Here is an 8,909-nt window from a genome sequence, read left to right on the forward strand (position 1 = left end):
AGGGCTTAGGAGCATGGCTATAAAGCAGTGGTCAAATGGAATTCTTTACCAGAAAGCAGATTGTCATTGCTAGATAAGGACACTTAATTCACCGAAAGTTTAAATGAAAACAGAACAGAGAGAGAGAGATTTAAAAAAAAAAAAACAAAAAAAAAAAAACAACTTTTGGGAAAACATAAAAATTAACCTGCTCTAGATTTTTAAAGAGACTTTATTCAGGGAAATAAAAATGTTGACAGTGAACTAACTTGGAGGGTTATTTCAACAAGGACAATATGATTGACAGCTTTCAAATTAATGCACATATCCTAGAAGACATGGATTAGAAGGTGGGCATTGTGCTAAGTCTGCTGTCTACCTAAAAGGGCAATTTATTTTGTCTATAAATCAAGGTCAGATTAATAAATGAGGGTGTTTTCATCCCTAAACACACTTCTATTATTATGCTTAATTAATCATCAGTCTCTTACATTGAGTTACTTGGGATGTGATGAGAGAAATTGAAAAAAAAATTAAAAGAATAAATACTAATGAGTAAATTCAAGAAAATTTAAATGTAAGTGAAAGATTTTACTAGATGCCTTATAGATAAAATGATAGTAATTGGACTACTTCACAATTGTACAAAACATTTGTATTTTCAAATCAATTATGTTATCATTAAAAATAACCATATAATGATAGACTACATCATTGTTTTCATTTGACAGATGTGTAAATTGAGCCAGGGAAAAGTTAAATATCTGCTAAATTCTTACAGCTTGTTGGTAAGAAAACTGAGACTTGCAAGCACATATTTTAACCCTAGTATTAGTCACTTCTTCTCCAAAGATTGTGTCACAATATGAGAAATAAGCAGAAAGCTGGAAATACTACCCTGTATTTTATAATTATTTTTTTCCAACTGGTAATTAAATTAAGTTAAAAAAAAAACAAATGGAGATAAAGCATATAAAGAATTGGCTAAATGCTAAGTCGTGGACCACTTTGGAAAGGAGTCTGGTAGTCCAGTTTCTCAAAAGTATAAATGTAACATGACTATGTGACCCAGCAATTTCACTCCTAGTTATGTATCCAAGAGAAATGAAAATATGTGCCCACATAAAATATATACATTAATGTTCACTGTTGCTTTATTAATAATAGCCCAAAGTGGAAAGAACCCAGTGTCCATAGGTCATGAGTGGAAAAATAAAACATGTTATATCTACAATGGAATATTTTTGGCAGTAAAAAGAAATGAAATATTGATGCACAGTATAGCATGGATACACCTTCAAAAGATTATGCTGTTAGAAAACCAGTTAAGTAGAACCACATATTTCTTTATTACGTTTATATAAAATATCCAAAATAAGCAAATCTACAGAATAGAAAGTAGATCAGTGGCTGCCTATTACGGAGGGGTATGTAGTTATAGGAGGTGAATTCTAAGGGATACAGGGCTTCTCATTGTGGTGATAAAAAATGTTCTAAAATTATTTTAGTGATATTTGCACAATACTGTGAATACCAAAAGTCATTGAATTGTATTACTTATAAGGGTTAATTGTACGATCAATATGTGAATTATATCATAATATATCTGTTAAAAATGAACGAGCATAGTCTATTTCAAATAGTGTATAAGATTATCTCTGTATCCATAAGAGATAAGAGAAACTCTCCTCATCTTTGACACTTCCCTAAATCAGTCATCCTTCTTCTGAGGACTCAACTCAAATTGTTGTGATAATAGATTTGCTGAACAATCTAAGCCCTTTGATATGGGGGGGAATTACAAGTGTATGACTTTTTACCTATGTTAAGATTTGACATGAAAAGACACAGACCTTCCATAGAAAGAACACCAAAAATTCCTTTTTATCTTTTTTCATTTTTTTCTGTCTTCTCACCTGTATTCTTTTTCTTTTAATTGACATATAATAATTGTACATATATATGAGGTACAGTGTGAAAATTTGATACATGTACACAATGTGTAATGATCAAATCCGCATATTATCATATTCATCTTCTTAAACATTTTTTGTGCCAAAAAAACTTCTAATTCCTCTCTTCTAGTTCTTTTTTTGAAAGGTAGTTAGTGCTTTTTTTTTTTAATTTTATTCAGTAAAATCCATTTTGATAAAATTCTATAAGCATAGGATATATTTTATTCTAATTAAGACCCCATTCTTCTGAATGGGCACGATGGAGGGGTTCACTTTGATATCTTCACATGTGTTCATAGGAAAATTACTGTCTTTCCTATTCCTGTCCCTCTCCCTTCCTTTTGTTTCCCTTTGTCTAATCAATGGAACTTCTCTTCTTCCCCTACCCCCGCCCCCCTTTATTGTGGTTTAGTTTTCACATATCAGAAAAATAAATAATTCAATCAATAAATGGGCAAAAGAATTGAACAGACTCTTTAAGTCCTTTATAAAGTATATGATAGATTGCTGTGAATGTAATCACCCTACTGGGCAGCAGAACATTAGAACTAACTTCCTTCTCTGTAACTGTATTTTAGTAGCTGTTATCCAACTTCCTTTTTTTCCACCTTCCCCTACCTTCCAGAATCTCTGGTGACCACTTCTGTTTTCTACTTCCATGAAATCAACTTTTTTATCTTCCACATATAAGTGAGAATATGTAATATTTGCCTCTTGGTGCCCGGCTTAGTAATATGGTCACAAATTTGCACATTATCCTTGCACAGCATGTATGCTAAACTTCTCTGTGTCATTCCAATTTTAGTATTTTTGCTGCCAAAGCTAGCCTTCACCTGGATTACTGTGTGGCACCATCCTACTCTTCCACATGCCTATTCATGGCTTCAACTTCAGGCCATTTGATTGCTGGGTAGAATATCACTGTAACAAACTCCATTGGACTCCCCAAATTTTTTCTAGTTTTTAGAGAAATGGCTCTAAGTCTCTCTCGAACAATATGATACAATGGGCACTCCAATTTTAAAAAGTAACCATTCTTTCCAGGCATGGTGGCACAACACTGTAATCACTAGTTCAAAGCCAGTCTTAGCAACTTAGTGATGCATTAAGCAACTCAGTGAGACCCTGTCTCTAAATAATATACAAAAAGGGTTGGGGATGTGGCTCAATGATTAAGCATCCCTGGTTCTTAAAACAACAACAACAAAACAACAACCACAAAAAAGTATTATCTTTTTAGGTTCAAAGGTAAACTAAAACAACACAATTTTGAAAAATACATGCTAACATAGGGCTGGGGATGTGGCTCAAGCGGTAGCGTGCTCGCCTGGCATGCATGTGGCCCAGGTTCGATCCTCAGCACCATATACAAACAAAGATGTTGTGTCCGCCGAGAACTAAGAAATAAATATTAAAAAATTCTCTCTCTCTCTCTCTCTCTCTCTTTTAAAAAAAAGAAAGAAAAATACATACTAACATAAATCTAAGCAGACATATTAAATAGTATAGGTGATTTCATCACATGGAAAAAATGACTTTTTTCTCATTTAATTAAAGATTATGAATCTTTTGCTGGGAAGTTTTGTATTTTTTTTTTCTTTTTTTCATTTTTTATGGCTTTCAGTTTCTTGAATATTTTGGATAATGCCAATAATATAAGGGATGCTTAATGGGAGTAAATGAGTGAATAAATAAAACAAGTGAATGAAAGGCCAATCAGTCACACCTTGTTTTAATTCTGTTCATACTAAAGAGCTCTGAGCCCACAGAATTATTTCACTTAACTCTGTGTGCCTGCACACAACTTCACACCTTTAAGACTCAATGTTCTCATCAGTTACAAGGAGTTGCTCACTGTGTTACTAGGACAAAGAAGGGATGCCTCTCTTTCAAGGCACCATGGTGCCTTGAAAAGAGAGATCATTAAAACCATGTTGACTATAAGCTTATAGGTATTATTTTACATAATAATCAGATAGGTCACAGAAAAAGTCAGAAGTTATAGACAGAGGAGAGTAAAAGACAATGAAACTTATGCACATTTACCACCTGTATAAAATTGATGACCTTGAAACTCTGAGGAAAGAATCCCATATTCATTGTAAGCCATCATTATGGATCATGCCCTCACTATGTGAATCAGATATATTTTCCTCACTGTCCTGAAAACTATGACAGTGAGAATTTGCAAAGAAACAAATTACAATTTAAAGAAAGGTCAAAATAATTTATTCCAACTGTGGTTTGAGAGAGCTAATTTGAATTTTTTAAAAAATTCTTTTTTTTTTAACTTCCTTCTTTCCAGTCAAGATTTTTAATATTGTTGAATTCTAACAGTTATAGTCAACTGTTCAGTATACTTAAAAACATAAAAAAAGTTATGACAAAGTAATATCACTAAAAGATGTAAGAATAAAGTTATTTATCCTACATAAAATAGTTGATAAATTTGAATGTGAGATTAGACTTGGCAAAGTTCATTTTGATGATTTCTTGGAATTATGATGAGCTGAATCTCCAAATATTCATCATGCGCTGTGCCATTTACAGATCAATTTCTTATTCTTAGAAGTATTATGTATGTTCCTGGAGAAATTTCAATTTCATGCTCTGTTATTTTATAATTGATATTTCAGATTGAAATAAATTCACCTATTGAAAAGTTAAACAAAAAAATACTGAGATTTCTTGGTTTCTCCTCATTTCCTTCTTCTAAGATAACATTCACCAAGATGGTTCATATACAGGGCCATAAAAAGTCTTAATATTTGTAAATTGTTGAAACCATACATAAGATGTTTTCCAATTACAATGAAATTGAACTACAAATCTAGACAAAAAATGGTATCTGGCAAGTTCTCAAACATCTGGAGACCCAAAACTAAACCACTAATTAAGCTACAAGTCAAAGAAGAACTCAAAGTGAACTACAGAGAATAAATTGAATATAAAAGAAAACCAGCACATGAAAGTTTAAGAGGTATAGCTAAAGTATTGCTTAGAGCTTTTGCCAAAACTTCTAGAAGAATTGAAGGATAAAATATTTATATAACTGTGTAAGTGAAAATCTTTAAGGCACAGAAAACATAACTCTTAAACAATTGTTGAGTCTTCATTGAAATTGGTCTTTTTACAATTCAAATGAGATTTTACCTGATACATAAAAACATAAAATTATACATAGTATTGGGTTACCTAATGTTTGAATACATGTATACATTGTGCAATGATTCAACCAGGGTAAACATATCTACCTCCTCAAATAGTTATCATTTCTTTATGATAAAAACTCAAAATCCATTTTTCTTGTTTTTGAAATGTACAGTTCATTATTGTTATCTATAATCACCTTCTGTTCACTGAGAGATACCATATAGAAATTAAAAGCCAAGTCACAAGTTGGAAGAAGATATTAATAATATGTATTTCTACAAATAATTTATAACCAGAATATATTAAGAAATTTTATAACAATAAGACAAATAATTTAAACATGGGGAAAATGTGAACAGAAATCTCACTAAAGAAAATACACGTGAAGCCAGATTTAATGATAGGTAGTTAGTGTAGTTAGGTAAATCAGGTCTAATTCAAGTAAGATAAAGAAAATGGAGGCCTTTATGGAGAATGGAGTCCAAGAAACCAGAGCAGCACTTGGGGAAATTGAAATGTTAATGTCCCCAAGGCCAGGAACCCATCCTAAGGAACTGTTAATGAAGCAGCTCCCAGCAAATAGGGAGGTGCTAATCAAAAGCCACCCAGGCCCTTCCTGCCCAGATTACTCCTCCAGCCCACCATCTCCCACCTTTTGGGCCTTCCCACCTGCATTCTATCACTGCAAGATAAAGGGAAACAAAGGACAGGAGAATGGGAAAGCTAACAGAAGACCTTAGCTATAAAAGAGGGAAGACCTCCCCCTTCCAGGGATTCTGCCTTTTGGGTCCCCTTCTTCCTCCGGGGAGAAGTCTTTCTGCTGTCCTTTAATAAAGCTTCTACCTTCCACTCTACACTTGCCTCATGGTGCTTCTCTGGTGTTATACTTCAGCATTCGGGGAAGCAAGGACTCTTCACTGGTTAACAGCGGTAACACACAGATGACCGAAAAGAACATGAACATATACTTATTATAATCAGTCATCAGGGAAATGTAAATTAAAAAGCAACAATAAAATATTACTACACATATAATTTAACAGCTACAACTGAAATAACAGGTAGTGCCAAGTGTTATAGAGGATATGGAGCAACTACAATTATCGTTGTTTTTGGAAAGAATAAAATGTCACAGCTACTTTAGAAAGTAATTTGGGACTGGGTTTGTAGCTCAGTGGTAGATCACTTGCCTTGCATGCATGAGGCACTGGTTTCGAATTTCAGAACCACAAAAAAATAAATAAATAAAGATATTGTGTCCATCCACAAACTAATTACTTCAAATTAAGAAGTAATTTGCTCAGTTTTTAAAATCAGGTTAAATGTCATATAACCTACCAATAGAGAAAGCATCTATCCACATGGAGGCTTGTGCATGAATGTTTGCAACAAGTCTGTTCATAAGAGTCAAAAACTAGAAACCACCAGGTGTGGTGGCGCACACCTGTAATCCCACCTGCTCAGGAGATGAGACAGGAGGATTGCAAGTTCAAAGCCAGCCTTAGCAAAAGCGAGGTGCCAAGCAACACAGTGAGACCCTCTCTCTAAATAAAATACAAAATAGAGCTGGGGATGTGGCTCAGTGGTCGAGTGTCCCTGAGTTCAATTCCCAGTACCCCCCACCAAAACAAAACTAGAAAACAAAGTCTTGTCAAGAGGTGAACAGGTAAACAAAGCATGACGCATCCTTATAGGGAACACTTCTCAGGAATCAAAAGGAATAACATTTTTCCTACACAACAACATATGTGAAAATCAACACCCATACTGGAGAAAAGAAGCGCACATGATATGATCTATATGAGTCCATTTATATAAGGTGTAAGGTTAAATGTGTAGGAATATGAAGGAACTATTTGCCTTGGTGGTGGTTCCTTGGTGGTATGTTTGTCAAACCTTTGGAACTAGAACTTCAGAGGGGCTCCCCTTCCTGCATGTAAATTATGCCTCAGTCAAGTTGTTGTTGTCCTGCAAAAGGTAATAAGAAACCTATCAAGATCAACTTTCTATTCATGAACTAGGTATGAGATTGCTTTTCTGCCTCGCCTTATAATATTTCCTTCTCTCATTCCTACTTTTTTAAATGTGTGATTTGTTCTTCTATAATGGAGAAGTATCAACATTCTAAAAGCTTTTCTGAAAATTTCTATGCAGATGAGCTCTAATGTATTTCATCCTATCTTCTCATTTCTTCACTTAAAAATATTGGATAGTTTAGGAGTATATGGAGGATAACAACTTCTTTCTCATCTTCAGGACAGACCATTTTAAAATAAAATTCCCTCTCCTACAAGTTCCTCAACATGTTTTATTTACTAGAAAATCCTGTCGGCTAAAGAGTTATCCTTTTTAATCCCCACCCCCAGCTGCCTCACATTGATCTCTATGTAGTCAAAGTTTAACTTCCTAGGACCACAGAGGATGGTGTTTCTTACAGCATTTCCAAGGTGACTGCTGACCTTACCTTGTTCTCTGGTCATAAAGACATCTTAGTAAAGTTGATGGTGGACACTCCCAACTTCTACAGGCAGTCTGATTAAGCAGGTTGTTGAAATGGTACAGGGGGTAATTTAATTAAATTAATTTAAAAAATAAAAAAGAAATACCCAGGCAGAAGGCCATGTTGTCCTCAATACTTCGTAAATTTAATTAAATTGGTCTATTCCTAAGAGAAGTTTTCTGCTTAAATTTGAATAGGTCTAGCAGGTAAGGTTTACAAAACTCTGTTTGGATAGGTATTCAATTAGATTTTTCAATTTAGACTATGCTGAGCTGATATACATTTTTGAGTGATTCAGTGCATTTTGATTTTCCAATTTTCTGGGTCATGTTTTCAGATACTTCCGAGGTTGAAAGAACTAACTTGATGAATGACATATAATTCAAGGGGAAACAAAGTACCCCTAATAGATTCAGGGATCCCGAAGAGAATACTCATGACACTGGTCCCTTCACCTTCTGATTACAGCCCTCATTGCTCTAAAGCTTATTATTATTTTTTTTAATGTTTTTTTGTTTGTTTGTTTGTCTTCCTGCCTCTCCCTCTCCCTAAGGAGATTAGGGAGACAGTGTTAGCTTTTCTTCCCCTAGTTAATTGCCCTTGAACACACCCACTACAGAAAGGAGATGCCTCCTGAGGGTCAGGAAAGTGAAAATCTCCCAAATTAACTAGGGAATGCTAACACACCACCTGGGCATCCTGGGACCCCCTACCAGAGCACACCTGGAATGTAACACTTGAAGGGTTCTTTTAAAACCCTCCTGTCCCTGGGATCCAGAGCAATAAATGTTCTTTTTCCTTTTTCTCAAAACTGTGCCCTCCTTATTAAATTGGCATTGATTGGCATTTGGGGACAGGAACCGAGCTTTTGGTTACAGTAATTTTCTTCTTCATTTATTTATCTTTCAGTGGCAGTTCTTACTATTGTCATTCATTCAATTATGCATTTTTACATGATGTTATTTATTAACTTATTCCCTCATTTATTCATTTATTGAGTGCATGCTAAGTGTCCAGGGCTCATGATTACAAACATAAGAACAGATACTATTTTCTGAACTTCAGAGTTTTGTGCCATTGTACATACTGTATTTCTAATCCTTAAATCATTACTGCAAAAGATTTCTTATTTTCTAAATGAAGAAAATTATATTGAATCAAGATTTGAACTCAAATATCACCTACTGAAAAACTCAGACTTATTTCACTAAACCACTCTGTTTTCCAAATTATATTTTAGGGATAAGGGCAAAAGGGTCTATCAGGACAACAAAAAATAATTGAAAAAAAGCAGAGATTTAGAAGGTAGAATTCTAGTGCTA

At 34.2% G+C, this 8,909-nt stretch overlaps 1 pseudogene; it reads right to left on the reverse strand.

The window, feature by feature from the left end:
- Positions 1-2,662: 2,662 nt before the first annotated feature.
- On the reverse strand, positions 2,663-2,759 carry LOC143409028 (U6 spliceosomal RNA; annotated as a pseudogene).
- Positions 2,760-8,909: the final 6,150 nt, after the last annotated feature.

The sequence above is a fragment of the Callospermophilus lateralis genome, chromosome 10 (assembly GCF_048772815.1).
Source record: "Callospermophilus lateralis isolate mCalLat2 chromosome 10, mCalLat2.hap1, whole genome shotgun sequence".
Taxonomy (NCBI): domain Eukaryota; kingdom Metazoa; phylum Chordata; class Mammalia; order Rodentia; family Sciuridae; genus Callospermophilus; species Callospermophilus lateralis.